Source organism: Nilaparvata lugens, chromosome 8 (genome assembly GCF_014356525.2).
Source record: "Nilaparvata lugens isolate BPH chromosome 8, ASM1435652v1, whole genome shotgun sequence".
Taxonomy (NCBI): Eukaryota; Metazoa; Arthropoda; class Insecta; order Hemiptera; family Delphacidae; genus Nilaparvata; species Nilaparvata lugens.
In genome coordinates, this window is record NC_052511.1 from 15,153,442 (window position 1) to 15,175,542 (window position 22,101).

The window sequence follows — 22,101 nt, forward strand, 5'->3', positions numbered from 1 at the left end:
AACATTGATTACAACTAACCCTAGAGCTGCACTGCTTGAGCGCTCGGACAGGTGTCTATCAATAGGGTGCAGAGAAAAAAGGAGACTTAGAAAGTATTCTCGGGGTCGCTTGGGGGGGGGGGTTGTTTGTTGGTGGTGAGGTGAGGGGGAGGTGATTGGTGCCCTGACGGGGGCAAAACTGAAAGCAACGCTGTTGCCTGGAGACGACGCGCATGCGCAGGAGTTGATCACGAACGGCGGAGTTCACGTTGCCGTCCAAATGCATGGAGAATCTTCCGCGGATAGCATCAGAGAACGGTCGTTGTTACAACTGCAGCGTCCAACGCAACGCACTACTCTCTCATCACTGTCTTGTCGTAGGACTTACACTCAACAACCGCCCCCTTTTCACTATAATTACTTCGTTTCGTGTTGCCAATTCGGATAATTACTCATCTAATTTTTCACACGAAAATGCTACCGTTTTGGGACATTGCATAGAATCGCGATAAAAAATTTCACCCAACTAATTTCAGCTGATCGAGAACTCATAGAACATTTTCCTCATTGATTTATCTCTTTTTTACCAGATCTAAAACTTATAATTCATAATGATGATCAATAAGAGTCCCTTAATTTTGCATCACTGAAAAAAGTGATACCCCTTAAAGTGTCCTCCAACTTTTTGTTATGGCAATAGAAACGTTATTCGAAGTTTGTTTATGTTCTCATTGAGAACTTCCTCTATTTCTGAATAACTCTCCTGAATAGATATCATCACTTTCCCAAACTTTCCAAAGTATTATATTTTTCTCAAGGAATCATGATCTCACTCAGATAGCTCCCTCCGCAATTGATAGTAGAAAGTTTATAATTTATTTATTTATTTACTTCACAAATCGTTTCTCGAGTACTTTGTACTTAATAACCGGAATAAAACCGTGAACTTATTATGCAAGGCTATGTAACTTATTCGGAAATGAGACAATAATTTCAAAATCGTTAAGAAGTTTTGTTTGGGATTCCCAGGCCAATCAGTGCGCTGATTCAAAGTTATTGTTCCAAATTGTAATTTGTTGAGGAAATGATTGATCATGATTGATTCCAACTTCTCATATTTTCCATCCGAAAGGTAAAATCCATCTAGTGGAATTTTTTTTCTAAAGGTCCTAACTTGTTTTATTTGTTCCTCTGTATTGTCTCAATAGTTAGCAATCTTGAAAAAATGTGAATTCCACACTTCTTAACAATCTTAGAATCAAAATTCCTCCAATGTATCAAACAAATATTTCCTACAAACTGAAATCAAAATGGAACTTTCAGAGTAGCTTCATGAGATCATATAATCTGAAAATATATCACTCATAATTTCAAAATTATAACTAATAAAGTCGAATAACTCACATACATTATGGAAATTATAAGGCACCCTTAATTTTTCCCAATGAGAGCCTCCGGCAACTGAATACAAACCATTTTTTGGAATCGCGAATGAAAAAAAACAACCGGACAATCAATCAAACATTTATTAGTAACAGTCGGACAGAATGAAAAGGTAAGTTATGGTGTAAGAATAAACCTCAGGCACAAAACTCACGCACTTTTATAATAAATTAATAAAATTATAAGCACATTCTTATCAATGCACTAAGAGCACTTTTACACTTTGGATGCACTGATGCACTCGACCTCAATGTTATTTTTTCTTATATAGTAGGGGGGAAGGACAAAAACCAAGTACTAGAAATCAGTATAAATTATGAAACGTACGTAGGACTTCTAAGAGATTATCACTTCGATAGAGAAGACCCTGGGATTTAACTGGACAAGGTCACCAAAACTATAAATATTTAATCGAATATTTTTATCCCCGAGTTCGATATTGAAACTTTTATCGGGTACGGTTTTTATATTCTCTTTGTCATTCACATTGGAAAAAATTACTATTCTATTCTACGGCTCCAGTATCTTTTCCTTGTTCTAATCTATTCTCTGCTATAGAAATGTCCAAGTTCCTGACTCAATTTCCATCTCCCACTTACAATTTCATCCCCCTCTGTATTTATCTTGAATTTTTATCATACTATACCCTGGTTTACAGTAGTACTGTATTCAAGTAAAATTAGTTTGACTCATGATATTACCAGCTACTTCTGAGATAGACGCAATAGGAGGAAGGGAGATCCATTTTCTTGTGAGAACATGCAATCCTATGACACCAGTGAGTTCCTATTTGAGTAGTTGCTAGGTTTTTACAATAAAATAATAGTCAAGTATATAATCCACAGGAATTTGTCAATGAGAGTAGGAATAGTATCTAGGAATAGTAGGAAAAGTATCCACTACTTATCAGCTTTCCTTATAGGCTACAAAATTATGTTGACAAACTATACATCAATCCCATCTTATTTAAATCTCGATGAATAGCCCACTCTACTCTACACTTATTGCGAGTGATAAAGTAGGTGATGATTTAGATAGAATAGTAGATGTGTTATTCCGTTTATCTCAACTCATTCAGACGATATTAATGGTTTCATAAGAGAATAGTGGAGAAATATGTTCAGGCCAAATCCTTGACAATGCAATAGCTTTTAATTTTTTTCTCGAGAGTCCAATTATTGAAACATAGTGGGTATCCTTCCAATAAAACCACTTTCAAGGGATGAGAAGGACTTGATTGTAATAAGAGTGATTTGATACGATAAAAATCTGCCAATGTTGAAGTAATTAATTATAAATCAATTCGTATTTTTAATATATTTATCTTTCATCTTTCTTTGTTAAAGAATGATTATAATTCTTTGAATTCTTTTGCATTCCAATCAGGAAAAATAGGATTAAAAAATCAACAAATTTAAAAGGTTTTCATGTAGTCTATAATGAATGATATTTGTATAATGAGTCAGCAATGGGTCAATATTATTGTGATGGATGACTGGATATATTCGCAAATCAACTAGATCAATCTAGGTTACGATTTTTGTTACGTTATATTGCAATCATGGTTGATCAGTGCCCATTATTGAATGCAAATCATAAATAATGTAGGCTATTTATTACCATGAAATTTAAGAGTCATGTTATTTGAAATTGTACTGGAAAAAGTGACTCTTATTCAAGCTTTTTGCTTGTTTCTATGGTCTTCTTATGTCCAGGTTTATAATAGCAGAGACTTAATGATCACTACAAATAACCATTTAACGGAATCTCTACTCTATGTTCCCAGTAGGATTCCACAGCATTGACAAATACCTATAACTCACTTGATATACAGTCGTAAATCTATGATATGTTAACGTACGATTGAAGTTTATTGTAGTAGATGATTGGAATGACCCTTTTCAATCCAGATAACAGAATTAGATTCAATTGTGACAAGTTTCCGAAGAGCTGGTTCAGTAGCAAACCACAGACAGCTCTCGAAAGTCCGTTCCTTCAATTCCATTCAAAACTCTGTCATCTTTGGAGCAATCGGCTGCAAGGCTTTCATCGTTGATTGCTGAGACAATAGGTTGGTGCAACAAGCGAATTACATTCACTAAATTATTTGGGCTCAAAAATAGCGAGAGACAAGAGCACTGTAGTGAAACTTGGTCTACCAGCCCAAAGTTTGATTCCTTAATGGTCTCTATCCCAGTCCTGACCGGTTTTCAGTTGCTGTGGACACCCTTTCGAGCACAGTTAATATTGAGGAGATTGTTGTATGATTTTTGAAACAGAGTAGATATCTTTCCGACAATCTTGATTCTCATGGGCTGAATATGATCCAAGATAATGTGAATGATGATCATATTATTTGTTTAATTATTGTTAGTTGAATTCCTGATTTTGATGAAACAAGCTGGACTAGCTCTATTGATAGCCAATGTTATTATCCTACTTGCTTATTCGCCTCTACTTCTGGAGATTTCATTGCTGTAACCATAATTGAGTATAACCATAGACAACTGATACAAGTTGTATCTTACTAAATCTTTAATCTATGGTATAACTGGACAAAGTACTCACTATGAACAAATCAATAGATAGACTGATCTACCAATATTAGATTCATATCTCGTCAATCTTGGTATATGCATTCATAATTTATCATATTTTTAAACCGTTGAAATGTATTGTGCAGTGAAAGGTGTAGAAAGTTGAAGGTTTATCAACGGTGCAGAAATTATGGAGTTTAGCGATAGATCAACAGAAGTATTGCATAGAAAGTCAATGTTTTAAACTAACTTTATAAGATTTCATATTGCGACAAGTTTTCGGGATGCTAGTTCAGTAAATTAGAAAATGCACTCGAATAGTATAGTATAACACTTAATAATAGTACTATTGTGTCTCTTTTGATATTTTAGAATTCATAATTAATTATGATTGTTTCAACCAAGAAGAATGGGAAAACAATAATTGAAAATTTCTTGCAGTTATTTCTGTAAGACTACAATTATATGATAATAGATTCCATTTGGATGCTATCATTAATTGAATCAGTGGATAAGTCATGATAAGTTTAATAATTTGTAGAACTGAACTATGCTATCAATCATTTTCAGAAAACCTTTCTTCTAAAACTCAATGGGAATTGATAGTCTTCATCGGAAATTTATAAGGGTCCCGAAAGAACCATTTGCCGAACAGTGTATTACAGTGGCACCTGAGAGTTAGCAGGGATTGTAGAACTCTTAAAATACCTTGGACAAGTTTCTTGTTGGGCCGTTAAAACACCTCTGGAGATTTCCCGAACGAGAAGGCGTAGGTTGTCGAAGTTGCTAGCGGTACCCTACAATTTATGGGTATGTCCTTTCAGGCGTCTGAAATATGACCTCAGACAAGCACCTATGCTCTGCTCTTCCCAGGCGCAAAATCGGGGCCCTTCTTTGCTTTATGACTTTCTTTTCACTGAAATTCTAATTTCGAACCCCTTCACTTCTTGCTCCATCGCTCCCCATCTCGGGAAGTTTGATCGCAGGAGATTACGTCATGAAAATCTTCAAGCATAGCACTTCTCATAACTGTTACTTGGCATATTCCTTAGTTTACCACTATCTCATGAGATGACTTTCAAACTTTATAGTCGTCATTTTGAGTTCAATAGTTTAGTTCATTCTCCTCCTATGTCTTCGTTACTGGAAGCCGTTGAGATAGTAGCCAGTATCTTCATAAGTTTTAAAAATGATTGGAATCACATGAAAAATTTATGAAATACTTCTGAGCTCGATATGTCAGTGAAACGTTAGTCTATGTCTCAGTTACTGATGGTCGTTTGGCTAGTAAGTTTTTAGAAGATTGGAAGCACTTGAAAAATAGTTGATCGTACACTCACCCTCAACTTTCTATCGTCGAATTGTTCGATTTTTAACACATCCGGGTCAATTTTACAACGGTGATTGGCTCTTTTATCTAGAAATTATTTCAAATTTATCGTGTAAGCTAGTTTTCTACCTACTTAATTGAATATAAGTCCCTTCAAATTGGATTGTTCACATCGTAAATTCCAGTATTTCATGCATTCATTTATCTTCTCCTTATAGATTTCAAATTGAATAGATTCTAAATCATGATGACTTGAGAAGATGATGATGATTTGATTATGATGATGATACGAGGAGATGAATAATATATTTATTCTTCATTCTGATGTTACGATTAAGTGTTGAAATCGATAGTATTGTTGATACTTTAATACTAAATTCAAGAGTGATAGATCAGCGACATTGACTTTTTTGAGAACTTGAACCATCTCACTCTCATATTATTTCGAAAGTGATTATTGAAATTACATCTTTTCCCTTTCTCCAAACTCCAGCAACCTTGATCTCAAGATTGGGATTGCAGTAAGCCATGAAATCCATAATGTGAGATGAAAAACCCACTTACTCCCATCTACTACTAACTTGTATATCCCAGCTTCTTTCGAAAAGGCTCTTAACCTATGTTTGCAACCATCATTTCGTGCGAGCATCAAATTGAATCGATAAAAGGTGTATGAGAATTTCGAGTTCAAATATGTACTTATCCATCTACTGACTCATCTTTGATCTGCTCTGCCGTACCGCTGAACTTTAGATAGCAGGCTGATTCAGTACGCTAGCTGAACCTTCTAACCTTCAATAATGGAATTTTTCTCTACACTCACATGGTACGAACGCTTTCCTTTTATCTGTATCCCATTTTTCCCACATCATCATCATCATCATCAACATCTCTATGATAATGTTGACGATCTTGATGATTGAGGATGATACCACCAAAACTATATTCCGCTTCTACTCTTATTCTCTACCAACTACTACTTGAATATTTCTATTCCTTTCCCTTCTCCCATTCTCCACTGGGATTGAAAACGATATTGAAAACAGTGCTCTTGAATCTTCAATTGAGAGATTATCCAGCAAGTCACTCATAAGATAATCTCTATCAATGTCAATATTTTACTTTGATCTCTAAAGGTGCGTAAAGATGAGCCACAAACACACATATTTCGATTTCCATCAGCTGATGCTGAGCTTATTATTTCTGTATCTTACTGTTTATGTGAAAAACATTGTATAATGAGCTGATCAACAGTTAATAGAAAACGAAATGCGCGTGTCCGTAGCGCATAAATCTGTACGAACCTTGATATTTCATAATTATTTATCCTACTCTGTATGTTTTTCTCTTGATGCCCATCTAGGATATGTTGAATTACGAGACAAGAAAATTTTTTTCTTGATTCAACTATCACTGCAGGACTACAAACTGTACTATAGTGAGGTACACGTTATAATGGCAGTGTTTAATAAGCAATGGTATTGCTGTCCTTGTCTATCATTCAACAAAGCGGATAGTGCTATCTCTTTCTTGCTCTGCTATGTTGCCAGATCGTCTTTTAACAATGTAGAATCAAGTAACAAATTATCTCATTTTAATTATAAAAATTGATTATTATAAAATTATTTGAAAATATAATAATTTCTTGCTTTTTAAAATAAAACTGATTATTTAAAACGAGTATCAGTAAAAAATTGATAAACCGGTATCAGTTACCCTCCATAGAAGGCATTGACAAGACCCCAGGGATCTTTCTTCACTGTCATTATAACGTGGACCTCACTATACTTACAATATTTATGTTCTTTGTTTTGTATTCCTTGTTACGATCTCCATCTTAAAAATATTTCCATTTCTATCAAAATTAATATGAATTCCCTGAAAATTAAATATCCCCTATGTCCTTTTTACCTATCTCCTATATCATCAGCCTGGCAATCTTCTTGTGCTGTACACATTATTGGTTTTCCTCTACCTTTCCAAGATCCAGGAAGTTTCACACGTAAAACCTCATTTCAATCACTAATTGAATCGGTTCAACATTCCAATTCAGAAGAAAACCTGCAATTGAATTTCACAGTATATGTAATAATACAACAGTACTTTCATGTTCTTTTATACTGGAATCAAACCACCTATTGATGAAATTCCGTTACAAGTGTTCATTCCACTTAAATCCATACTTTTCCACAATTGCTCCCTTTTTATGACTAGACACGTTGATATCTATTGCTCTTCACTTCCACAAACTGAATCAATCGACAAAAGCTGCAATACACCAACTCTGTTCTATTCCAATGAAATCCAACTAAAAAATGAAAACTTGTTCACATAAAATCTGTCCAACGGCTGTCAATGTATCAACCGATTCAGAGTTCAAACATATTGCAATTAAAAGTTTCAACTGGATGAATTCTATAGAAATACTCTCGTAACAACGTGAATTTCAACTGACTGACTGCACCCGTGTCAAATTCAAAGGCTCTAGAGCGTTATCATAGATTCAATGATATTTTTTACGAATTGTTTGTATCCTATATTTTAGGATGTTGATTAAAAAGTTGTTGAATCTCAACCAAACACTTTCAATGGACAAAAAAGAATGAGAATTTATTTAAATGTTACGAGCTGTTACATATTACCGCAAATTGCAACGGAAAATGATATTCTTGCTTTTCCGTCGCCGAAAAAGAAGGAAATCGTGGTGAAATTCCACTTCATCAATATTTGCAAACACACGCGAATGCACTAGCGTGCAACTGGAAAGTTGTACGTTGCAATGGAGCAATCGAACGGTGCTCTTGAAAAAGTAAGTGCAAAATCGTTTTGGCAGTTGGAGTCACATTTGAAGGGCACTATCATGGAGACACGCTTGGCGTCTGTGGAGTCATTCTTGAGAGAGGGAAGATGGCAGCTTAGCAGGCATACGAGAGTAAGAGAGATAGAGTGATTAGATTATTTTATTTGAGTACCGTACGAGTAGATTATAATATATTCAAAGCCTTATGCACTAGTTAATAATTATAAACAACAATCAAGATACCTTATTATCGATAAATTCCACTGAGAGGGATTGATTGATTGATTGAGTACTTTTTTTATGTAGATTACAATATAACTTATACTGGCTTATACACTTATATACAATAGCTTACAATACAGCAAAATTATAGATGAATTTACATAATATAGACTAAGAAACTAATTATTGAACTGTATATGATATGAAAAAGCAATTTGTAATATAATAACTATAGATAATAATTATATTGTTATGCATCTACATAAATTGGCGGAGCTTTTGACATATCAATGTCCATTCTTCGGAAAGAATATTAAAAATATCCTCCCCACTAACTCTCTACCAAAATCAGGGACAGGGAGAGAAAGAGGAACCGAGTGTGAGGGAGAGAGAATGGAGGAAAGATATCTATAATGATTATGATAATGTACTTATTGTATAAATAAATAGAGAATATTTGAATAAATGAATGAATAAAGAATATAATTATTTTAATTAGGTGCAACATATGTCGCAAGTTCCAACAACATCCAGGGGAACACTAATTATAATAAAATGAATAAATTAGTGTGATTAGGAACAGGAGAGAGAGTCAGCGAGTCTGAGAGAGGGAAAAATAAAAAGACAGGTTGAGATTGAAAAGCATGGAAAATAAGCTGTAAAAGGATAAGAAAAGTACTGTAATGTCAAATTTAATTGGTGGGAATGAACAAGTAGGGTAGAAGTAAAAAAAATATAAGTGTGAGGGGTAGTTGTTCAATTTCCTCAATAAATTCCTTCAATTTGACCTCAATATAAAAATATTTTTAACAGGATTCTGGATTTGTTTCACCAAAAAAGAGTCTAGGTAGCCTATACGAGTTCAACTTTGTAGAATGTCAGTACATCGCAGCATAAGAGATTAAAAGCATTACAGTGTTTCATACTTGAAATGCAAGCCGTTCTTCCTCATCTCCATCAAATCCTAATTAGTATAAGACTACGTGACCAAAACTCTATGATAGTGCCAACGTATGTATTTCGTGTAGAAAATGATAACCGGTTCGTTAGATGTAATAAACAATGAAGTTCAAAGGGGTCAAATGAGATCAATTAGTTCAGTCTATTAGGTCACTCTGAAAAAACTATCTGAATCTCCTTCTCCTATGATCCAAGGAAATAATAATAAAAGAAATACACTTATATTTGAATTTAGTGTATCCTCATTGTTCCAAACATATTTGAAGAACAGAATCATACATGTTAAAACAATTTAGAAATTAAAAATAGTGGAGATGAGAAGGAGAAATCAAACAGAATTTCATTTATAACTATCAATAGAAGAGTAAATGATATTGACATCTATTATCCTGCATTTATATATTTCAGTCAAAGATGTATAAATACTTATAATTATTATTATCAAACGAAAATCCAAATTAAATGTTGTAATTCACCCCGAAGACTTCTGCTACTGCAAATATTGACAACAGGGTAAACAGCTAGATGGAAATTCGATGAGTGCTACTATTCAGAAATTATATTTGTCAGCCCGGGAATCGAACCCAGTACCTCCTAATTGTCAGTTTGGTGTAAGGGTAAGCATTCCTGATCGGCAATTAGAAGGTACTGGGTTCGATTCCCGGGCTGACAAATAATTTCTAAATAGTAGCACTCATCGAATTCCATCTAGCTGTTTACCCTGTTGTCAATATTTGCAGTAGCAGAAGTCTTCGGGGTGAATTACAGCATTTAATTTGGATTTTCGTTTAATGATAATAATAATAATAATAATAATAATAATAATAATAATAATAATAATAATATAATAATAATAATTGATTCATTGGCATTTGAATAATTGCAATATCTCTGTAATTTCCATATGCAAAAATACGGTAGTTGATTGATCATGGAGGGAAATTACTGATTGGAATCATAATGACCGATTCAATAAAACTGTTTGCGTTCATGAATAAAATTTCCAAGATGTCCCAGTCTCTCTGAGACAGAGAGGCCTGGAAGTTAGCTCTTCACGATGGTAAGTGAATACTGAAGCTTCTGTATATACTGTTTATATGAAAAATTCCATGGTTTATTGCAATTTTTCACTCATCTCAATCATGTGAATTCATTCCAGATCGAGAACAGCAGAAATCCAATATACGGTCAAATGGTTGAATAATACACGGTCAAATTCGAGAAAGATCAGTCCGCAGCAACTCATGAAATAGTTCCGCATAGATCACTACCTAGCGTCTCAATTGAATCACTTTGGGAGAGAAGGTAAGTTTTTCTCGTTGCCTTATATAGTTATCGTATTTTTGTTCCATTGATATCTTACGATATTTGTATTCTTTGTTTTCATCTATGAGTACAATCTATCACCAGAGTACCGTATATTTTTTCTATTATCAATCCGGTTCATTATGTGAACAAACTTAATTCAATTGTAAATCACACTATTTGAGATTTGAAGTCTCTATTTAAAATAACAATAAGTAGAGATTCATACGCCTGCTCCTCCCGTTGTAAAAGTGGCCACTGGTGGGCCGACCACTGGAACCGATTTCGTCCGAGCTAGCATCGGCCGAAAACTACCGAACTCGTCCGAACGATCCCCCAACAAAGAAATCTATAGATGCTCGTCCATTGCAACAGGTTCATACGTCCGTGCACGGACGTCTCCGGCCGATCAAGTTTTCGATCCGAATTGAATGGCATTTTCCGGCTCTATCCGGACGAAGTCGAGCTGAGACTCGTCATTCCAACCATCATTCTAACATCATTCTAACCTCAAAATTGTTTCACAGTCTTGTCTGTTTTTGTTTTTTGAACTTGTTCTGATTTATAAAGTTTTAACTATGGACAATGAAAAGTTGATAAGTTTGGTTCAAGAGCATGTTCCATTGTAGGATATACGAGACAAAAGATATCGTCGTGATGTTCAAAGAAATCTGTGGACAAAGATTGCTGAACAAATAGGATCTGAAGATAAGATTATTATAATGAATAACTAAATTAGTGGATATTTGTTTATTCAGTTTTTAAAATCTCAATATAATCATTGTTTATGAAACATTTTGGTGGCTATGATAGTAGTTAATTTAATAATTGGCAACCAGCCTACTACTGAACTAGACTGACGTAAACGGTTCCAATGAACGACCATATTCGGCCGAATTAACGGCCGGCAGATTTGTCAGATTGCAACAGACGAACGGATCGGTTGAATACGGCTCCAGTGAAAGGTTACCCTAAAAAAGCAGAACAGTGTTCAATACAATTTACGAGTTCATGGTTCGCTTATTGGTGGTTCGCAACCCCCCTAAAGCTGTAGACAGACTCACCTTCAATCAGTTCCATTACTCACACACAAGCTGACTTGGGCATCGTCAGAAAAAAGTTCGAGAATTTTAAAAGTATATTTTCAGTATCCCCTAGAAGTTGCAGGCGTTCTATCATGCATATTAATGATTCTATTGGGAGTAATAAACAATATAAAGATTGTTATTGTAATATTTCAGATTCCAAAGTAGGAGTGAATTAGTGAATACAGTTTAAGTAATTTTTCCTTGAGCAATAGGAGTAGATAGGATAGAAAATAGGTTGATAATGGAATTTCTCCTGTTTGTCAAAATTCTAATCAAGAGTTAGTACACGTTGTCACGTGGTAATTTAATACCACCAAATATTTTAAAATGAACCAATGAATTTTAATAGAATTATAAAATTGGAAAGAAGGTTAGACCTAGTCAAAGGATAAATCAACTTAAATCAAGTATTATTAGCGATTAGGAGTAATAGCATTATCAAAAACGATAAGAAAACATGTATAATTGTGATTCAATAACTATGAGAACCCATTGGTAAGATCAAAAAATTATAAAGCGGCTTACTTATTATTGGCGGATTATAAAAAATAAAAGTACATGAACATTGAGGTTAGAATTATTTGTTTACATTTTGAAAAGAATTAGTCGATCTTGAATAAATCGATAATTATTAGAATCAATGCTAAACGAATCAGCTGATTATCCGATCAACCAGTATAACAGGTTGAATTATATAAAATTTACTCACAAAGGATATATTATGTATACTAAAGGAAGTCGATGTGTAGAAATACGAACACCCATTATTTCTGTATAAATATTTATTATAATCTAAAAAAGCATGATAATCAAGAGTATACAAAACTCATATAAAAAACTAAATGTATTAAAATCGCATGTTATGATTTATTTATGAAATCAATTTAAGATAAACACTCCATAAATTTGTATAAAAACTCTTTTTTATTTAATTTTTTCTATTATAAAGTCGAGGAAGCCCTGATTCCCAAGGCAACCAATTGTATTGAGTTTATTAAATTGAAGGCCAATCAGAGAGTAGCTTACAGAATTATTCTTGGAAGAGACACATTTTTCTGAAAACCTCCTTCTTCTGGCTTAAGATCCCGACCTGAAAGGATGCACATGGAGTTTAGGGTTCTTTCTTCCTCTTTTTAAAATTTTAAAACTATTAAGCCAAATCCTTTTTTAATGTGAAATATTTGTGTTAAATGTTAAATTATCTGTGAACTCAGTGCTATCAAAGAGTTCGTAAGTTGTAACTATTCCCCATAAATATATCTTTAATTCGGAAAGAAACTTATAAGAATCTGGATCACGCGCTAGCCCAGCAGAGACGAAAGGAGCCTACCTAATTAATTATTGGAAATAATTAATTCAATCCACGAGACCGTCAAGAACTTCAGTTAAGTGAGTGATAAGTCAAACGAGCTCGTTTTAGATTTTCTGCGCAAAGTGGGGGAATTATTTAAAAAGCGCTATTCAAATTGACTTAAATTAAATAAAAGTCACCACGTGTTGAATAATATCACATAGTTCATAAGAAAATTTTATAAATTTATTTGATATATGTAGGAAGCTTACTTCCACGCACGGCCCGAATTCATATAAATCCCTGAGATCTCATGTTTGAATAAAAATTTATTAATTATAATTTTGTTAATTGAACAAAGTATATCATATCAAACTTATAGACCGAACAGGTTTTTGTTTGCAGAATTTTGTATTGACTGGAAGTCTAAGTATCAGTATTAAATAATATATTTATGAATTTGAAACTCACTATTGTGAATATTGGCAAAACCTGTGATAATTATTCAGATTCTAGAAAACATTTATTTAAGTAAATTATAGATATATCGAATATTTTATACACACATTTTTATGGGAATATATTTTGTGTTTTATGTCAGCATACAAACTCATAGAATTTTTTATTATATCCTAACTCATCTCGTGAAAAACAGTTTGAGCTGTTTTGGTACCAATCGATATTCAGCAGCACTTGAAATTGTTGAATCAAGTAACATTAATCTTATTCAGAGCACTCAATATTTATCATCCTTTGATGATATTCATTTTATCTGCCAGAACAAGTATATTAAAAAATCATATTAATAAGGTTCCAGTTATATCATATAAGGATCCAGAGAGCTTCAAGAACTGGCGTTGTAAGTTCTAAGGAATTTTGAAAGGGTATATTGGTGAATACTTGTATTCACGACGAGCGTTTTAAGAATCAACTAGAAACAACTATAGTTGGTCCTGATCATTCTCTAGTGGTACATGGTTACTGATAATCAGTCATCAAATATTCTTTTAATTTCCTTACTGGTATTCTTCAAGAACTTCATAGAAGCAGCGGTAAGAATTATCAATCACCGGTCATTGAACCTTATGGTGATTATTTGTATTTATAAAATTCATGTATCTACCACTGAGCTAGAGCTGAGGTTTGAACCCAGTAACTTTGCGAGCCGGACGGCCTTAATTTTTTGTGAATTTATTCGCAAAAGAGGGAATTTAGCGACTGCTCTTATAAATATCAATATCATCGCTCTATCATGAGAGGTAGCCCTCCAAGGGCAAGGAACACAGCTTCACAACGTGCCGAGATAAAAAATAACCTTGTTTAAATAGTACTTTGCTCCCTAATTTGATCAGAATTTCGATCACATTTGAGAGTGTTATGATTGATCGATAAATGTTTAGATATGATTTTGCTTTAAAAGAGCAACAAAGGAACGTCATAAGATTTTGAAGAAGATAGTGAAATAGATGATGTGTCGATAGTTGAGCTTGGTAGTTCGGTCTTAATGGCTTGTACGTCGTTGGAGTGGCACCAGCTAACATTGAATGCGAATTGATTTTGTTTCGATAACGAAGGGCTTTTAAGCCATCAAGTATGACATCTAAAGGCAGGCGAACTTCCACTTCAGCGCTGCGAGGAGGTTTGATATACAAAATGCAGGACCTCGAAATCGGCTCTGGTTTTGTTTGATGTCCTTTGTTTCTGGCAACGCGCTCTATCTTTCATGAGGCAAAGCCCGTTGAATATTCTTGACAGTTTGTCGTGGCTTTTAAAAGTACTTGGCTAGTACTACGCGGCGCCGTGCTACAAGTTTTCTAGTTAGATTCACTGAAAACTGTCAGTATTGTTTGAATTAGAAACGTTGGTGCTATATATGTGAGGAATGCTGTCAGTGAGTTTTACTGGAGCAGGTTGTGTTTGAACACTATGATTTTATAATGATTCTCAAGTTTTAATTTTATCTCGGTACCTTTAGCTGAGATTGCTGTTGCAATATTATTATCGATCAAACATCTGTGATGGTTGGATCTGGGCTGGTAGCTATTGATAGCTAGAAATAGAAATTGATTATTGTCAAAGATGAATATCATAATCCGGTTCAGAAAAGTATAACGAGGAATCGTACAAGAGTATTTATTTTTATTCCATTTTTTCTTTTATTGATTCAGTGCTATGCACAATTATTTTCTAAGATTTTTTCCAGAAAATATTCTTTGAAAAATTTTTCAGGCACAGCCCAAAACTATTCCTCCCCAGAATTCCGATTCATTAAAGTAAACCACAAGATAGGTTACTTTTCCTCCACATTAGAAAGTTTTGTCTTATTTCCTGACCAATTAAAATAAGTAACTCAATAGCCTATTTCATGTGATTGGTTTTACAAGTTACAGTGAACGCTTGAGATGAGATTAGTTATTCGGTTTTCAAATTCATCACTACATTCAAAATAAAATAGTAATAGTAACAATTATTTGTAATAATATAACTATAGTATGATAAACATATCAGATTTTTGGTTTGGAACTAGGGTATAACATATGAGGATAATACCATAGAGAAACAATACCATAAGTAGATATCCCATGGTATAGGGCGTTTATGTCGCAACTTTTACTGTAATCTCAAGCCGATTACTGTCGACTATTGTCGATTTTTACTGTTTTGACCTGGTAAGAGAGTATGAACGGCACAATATGAGAGACTACCAGCGTCATAAAGCATCACGGGAAAGAACTACGTGGACTATCGGCTTGAGATAACAGTAAAAGTTGCGACATAAACGCCCTATACCATGGGATATCTACTTACGCTATTGTTTCTCTATGATAATACACATGCTTATCCTGTAATACACATTATTCTATCATTGTCAATAATGAGGAATGTTGGATATCCTATGATCATTTGTTATTTGTAAGTTATGATCATTTTCCATACAGTAAACATGAGTTCCTAAAAACGTGTCTGTTTTTGTCAAATTATATGTATATGAAAGAAGAAAGATAAAGTTGCAATGAAAGTCGAGAAATCATATAGTTTCCAGATACTTATCAACTTTTAAGCATCATCATCCTACGTTCATTTCATGTTGAATAATGGATAAACCCAAAGTGGTTTGTGGATTATAGAATAAGATTCGATAATCATAAATAATCTACTTCCCATAAACAAAAAGCTCCGTTTCCAATCCATAACGTAGATTTTGGTATTGGAAACAGTGTACTCAAACAGCAGCTATTTATGCTTGATGTTGAAGAGATTTTTATCACTATTATTTTCATAAGGATTCGAGCTCTGATTTATTTTGCGATTACGAAAAGCTTTCGGCTGTCTGTCTGTATTGACAATGGAATACAAAAATAGACTGAATGGAAAATTCTTTTCACAGCAGTTTTTTTGGAATGGGGCTGTTAAATTAGCAGTGAATGTGCGTGCGAGTGTTCATGATTCATCCGTGAACAAAATGAATAATTAATGAATAGACTGCATGGTGGAGTCTTCTCTGATGCTTGTGTGTGCAACTAATGGAAAGCCTATAAATCAATTTTTCCAATTTATTCGCAGCGCTTATGAACGCTGGCGGTTTTTAAGGATGATTTACTGAGCTGTTCAATCAGTCCCCAGCTTTTCCTGATCGATAGCAACGTTGAATTTCAAAAATCGCAGAACTTTCTTCGTCAAAAATGCAATTTCAACTTTTGCGAACGCCAAATCGTCTAAAGTTTTCCTCAAGAACCGTAATTCACAAGAAACTATAGTAATCTCGTTAAAGTCATGTCGGATTGAAGTGACAAATGAGAAGAATGAATTCAACAACTATGAAATATGAGAGTTTATCTATTGTAAATTATAAATTGTACAGTGTTTTTCACAACAGTGACGGATGAAATTTTATTTTCTTATAACTTTATTTGTTGTAGAGCATGAAAAACTTGATAACAATGTTATCATATTAATCAATCATTCATCAATGAGTTAAATTAAACAGTTCCATTAACAGTTAAGCATATCAATCAGTATGTGTATAATATAAATCTAGGAAGAAATCAATCCATGACACATTCCAAAGATCGTCATACGTTAAGTTAAGCATTTAAACTCGCTTTTTAACTAAGTTCATAAGTTAAGCATACTCGGAATATTTGAATCCAAATTACAAACACTGAACTTTCTTTTTAATTACTACTCATTTCCTCCATATCATAGAAGAAAATCTAGAGATGAGTACTCAAGATGAGTTAATGACTTCACCAAGAAAGTCTATAGCTTATGAGCACATCCATAGAAATCAGATAAAATATGATTTTGAGCTCATGATCGAGAGTGATGGTATGTATTTAAAACTTGAGTTCAAAATCATATTTTTTACAGAAAAACGAATCTTGGAAGCTCGACTCTCGAGTCACCCACACAGAGGAATAGAGGGACAGAGGGATTGAAATGTGTGACGCAACCTGAGAAACACAGAAAGTAACAAAAAGAGCGAAAGTTGAGAAGGAGAACAATTCCAGGTTGAAACCCAATTTTGGGGTTGTGCAGGTTTTATGACTCCACTCACAGATCCGCCCCCCTCGTCTGCCCCTGCAAATCCGTTTTACTGGTGAGAGGGTCTCTATGTCCCAATACCTGAATGGTATCAATAATTGACTGACCAGTCTCTAGCCTGCAAGTAAAAACCTGACAAGTTGGAGTAATAATTTAGTAGTTGACATTTCAAGAAGCTGGATTATAAGTAAAATCTACACCCAATCAATCTAGAAGAATTGAACTGAAATATACCAAGATCATGATATTATAGACTAAGCCCATGTACTAACACTAGTAGACCATACATATTTACAGATACGTCTGTTGTATAAGTAACATTCGATACCCAAAAGCACATTATGTGTGTGTGGATTAAACAATGTTGGGCCATGGTTGGAGTATGTGTAAAGCATTGTGGTATGACATGTTTTGTCAATAGTGACACAATGACACATAACCATACATCAATAACGTGACATGGAAACGAGAAAGTTGTGAACTAGACTGTAAAACTATCATTATAAAGCTGGAGACTCATGGTATTTAGGGTATTCACTCCAACATCATTGATTTTCACATTAATTTAGACATCATCTATATTCCTGAAATGAGTTACATATTATTGAGAAAATACTATTGGGGTAATATTATATTTATAATAGAAATATGGAATAAACAAACTCACTATTCCATGATTTTGAAATATCTTTTAACAACAATACATTACTTTCAAGACACTATTCGTATTGTTTATTATATCATAAGTGCTGGCCCATTATCACTAATTAAATTGACTTGAAGTAGTTATGAAGAGTAATCTTGATGCAGATTTCCAGTTGAACTGTTCTAGCGTTTAGTCTTACGTAACTTTTCTTATAAGCTATTAAAATAACTACTCTTGTTTGTTTAAACTGTTTGCTTTTGCTCATTGTTCTTATCAGTGTTGTGTCTTGATGTGAAATTGAGCAGAACGTAGGTGAAGGGAGGAAATTATAACTAGATAAGGAAATGGGCATGTAGCTCAAGAATATCAAGAATGCTCAATATGGTACCAAGTTGAAGATAAGGAAGTGAACAAGTAGTTCATGAATGGAAAACGCCGAGAAAAGCATGCAACCAGCCAAATGGCTCTAGACAACACTGCTAACCCGATCCTAAGTGACTTTCGTTCTATGACCTTGTGGGCCGTGGTCGTGAAAACTCGTTTAGGGGCAGTCAAGCAGTGTCTGTTCGTGTGTCGGTGGAAAATTATTCGAGAAAAGCGTCGGGAAATTGGCGCGAAACTGTTTGAGGCCTTGGGAAAACTCAAGGAAAGTCCTTGACCTATCACCCGGCCCGGGGGCCACAGGGTGATAGTCCCCTCTCTGTCCCGTAACAGCTGGGTCAAACCTTCACCACCTTCCATCTCTTCCGCCGCCTTTGAGACCTCTATCCACTCAATATCCTCTCTTGTTTTATTTCCATCTCTCTCATTCATTCAGTCTCTCTCCCACATACTATCTCTTCCACTCTCACACTATCTCTTCCACGATTCCTCCTCTACATTGACCTCATCTTTTCTCTCCTGTCTGTGTTTTGTCTCACTTTGCCACAACCTTCAAAACTCTTAATCATTTTCCGGCCGTAAAACAAGACATTCAGTCGTTCGTTTTGCCATTAGGTTGTTTCGCCCATCGTCCTCACCCCCACCACCCACCCCATTCGTCTCATTTAATGACGGCTCCAAGCGAGCTTATAGACCAGCACTGGCTTTTCCTGAACGTTAACCTGACTGTAACCTGACTACTGACCTGACGGTGAACCTTGGTCCGCAACATTTACACCATACGTAAATGTGAAATTGCGGTGAAAGTTGGTGGACTAAAGCATTGTATTGTAAATCCTAATAGTGTTGATGCTTGGATGTTAATGACTGGCTCAAATTGATGGTATATCTCAACAACTGAGTGAAATAATACATTGATCTTTATTTTATAATCGTAATATTGTTCATGATTGAGTGTTGATATCCAACTCCAATTACTAATAGAGGACCTGCATTTTGACAATGAACAACCAATATGTACAAGGGTTCCATTAAGATTTTGAAGGAGGAAGGATCTTAATAAAACTCTATTACAGATAAAGTTTTATTCTCGTTGGAATAGAGTTCGAGAATATATATAAGTTGGTTTTAAATGTTATAACTTCCAAGTAGGTAATGAACAAATTTTTTAATTTTGTCACATTTCATGAAGTTTCAAAAGCTCTTTGATGGGAGGTAATTTGCTCTGAATCGTTACTCCACATGGTGTGTAGATGACAGATGGTTATCTCTTCAATATGGATTAAGCTACCATTGATTGATTTCCATTTTCCTAGTCAAGTTGGAAACTCAAATGTTGCCCTCAAAAATATGTGGTCAGAGCCTCTCAAATTATATCGGCTTCAGTATATCAATACAGAATAAAGATTCAATTATATCAATCAACATGAAATACAGTCATGATGACTATAGTATTTTAAATCGCCTCATTATTCCTTCATCAATCACTTCTTTCACACTTTAGGTTCAAGTCAAGAGATATTTCCCACATTTCATTGTATAATATGACTGCATAGTGTTATAAATAAAGTAGTCGTATATCACAAGCTCTGACTTCAATGTTATTGAACTGAAAGACCCGCATATATCTCGTCCTTTGAGCGCCTAAATCATCACCTCCTCTTCAATTTAATATCATGTGCGAACATTCCAACGTTTCACCCACAATGATTCACTGACACTGAATTCTCCAAGTTCTACGTAACATTATACATTGAAGTCATGTGCGAACACTCTCAACATTCTCACTCACAATCCAATTGAATTCAGGTAGTGGATTTCCACGTCTTTGATTGTGACCTATATGAATTATATTCGAATGGTCCAACATTTTCAAATAAGCTACAGTTCATATTTTCTTGTCTCATCTATGAGTTTCTATGCAGTGAATCCTTGAAAACCCTTCACTAAAGTGTGTAAACTCTATGAGACTCTCAAAATACTTTTCTCGTAGTTCTCATATATAGGACATAAGTGAAACAACACAACACTAGCAGCTTCAATGCATCCATGAACAATCCTCTATTTGGAAAACTGTTCCTTCTATCTGCAATGTTCAGCTTTTCCCTATTGCAGATTATGGGCTCCAAACAATCCACTTTTGTTACTAGTTCCACCAACTCTAATGAGTAAGCTGTATATATACTCTTCTACAATGTATCATTGTTTCACTAGTGTAACCGATTCATTCTATACCATTGTACGTACATATCCTACACATATTGTATACCATTGTATATAATGTGCAATGTATCGTATGTATAGTACTCCATGCAAATCTCTTCATTATTTGTTGCCTACTAATCAATCCACGCGTTAGCACTTCTTCATTACAAACTATGTATTCAATGATGTACTCTGTACTCTATGTATTATCCATGTGTATCAGTGTGTTTCTATGAGTATGAGTGTGTTTCTGTGAGTATCTGATGTATTTCTATGTGTATCTATGTGCTCCGGTAGATCAGGTACTCCATAGTTGAGTAGAAATCTGTATTTGTGGATTGTGAACAATTGACAAATGCTGCTTGCGTTTATTAAACTGTCAACTTGTGTGGACTGGAAATGGATTCGCGGCTTTCATAGCGATTCCAATGACGGCTCGACTATTATTTCATGTTGGGGTACGAAGCGGCAAAGTTCCGCATCCTGATCCACTTCCGCACTGCCGACCGTACATAATTATTATTGCTTGCGTGTGTGGGTGTGAGTGCGAGTGTCATTTATATGTTTTGATTGACTGTGCTCACGCGTTGTGGTGTCGACTCACACACCTATTGAGGAAAGTTGAAATTGAATGATCGTGATAATGAGGATGAGGATTTGATGAGGATAATGATGATGATGATGATGATTATAAGGTTGAGGATTTGATGATGTTGATGATGATGATGATGATGCTGATGATTGAAATGATGTTGATGATATTGATTATGACGATGGTGATCAACATGGTAGAGCTTGTGATAGGTCTACGCATGGAAATTGACTTGCAAAACTGTTGATAGATTATACTGTATTATTAGATTCATTCATTGAATTTACAGGAAATTTAAGGATTTCAAAATAAGTCATAAACGTGATAAACACATACATTTTCATCAAAAATGTTAGATACAAACATTGTGGGGAAATTAACAGATTTCAGTGGTAAACCAATTTGATTGGAAGCTTATCCTTTGATAAAACTTGGTAGAAATTTTGGATAAGGAGTAACGTACATACATATACTTTTACAGTGAAGATTTCAAGAAATAATTGGATCCATAGTCTCATATGCAATTCATGATAATGATAGTTCGAGGAATGTAATCAATATCACTTGTAACATAAATCACTATTCACGAATCGTAATAATTCACGTTGTTCATGAAAATAACATTTCAAGAAATAAGTAACCCATTTTACTTATATATCAATAATCACAAATCGTAATAATTCACGGTGTTCATTTAGGAAACTCGCAAGGAAAACATAAAAAAGTGGAATAGACTGTAAACATGAAATATTATATATTTCAATTGACAATTCACTT

At 34.4% G+C, this 22,101-nt stretch overlaps 1 protein-coding gene across 1 annotated transcript in view; it reads left to right on the forward strand.

Moving 5' to 3' along the window:
* Positions 1–341: 341 nt before the first annotated feature.
* Positions 342–22,101, forward strand: part of LOC111064140 (muscarinic acetylcholine receptor DM1) — a 159,114-nt gene continuing 137,354 nt past the window's right edge. The window contains exons 1-3 of the mRNA XM_022351822.2: positions 342–356; positions 1,303–1,534; positions 10,431–10,576. The gene's annotated coding sequence lies outside the window, so the exon portion shown is untranslated. The remainder of the gene's footprint in view (positions 357–1,302; positions 1,535–10,430; positions 10,577–22,101) is intronic.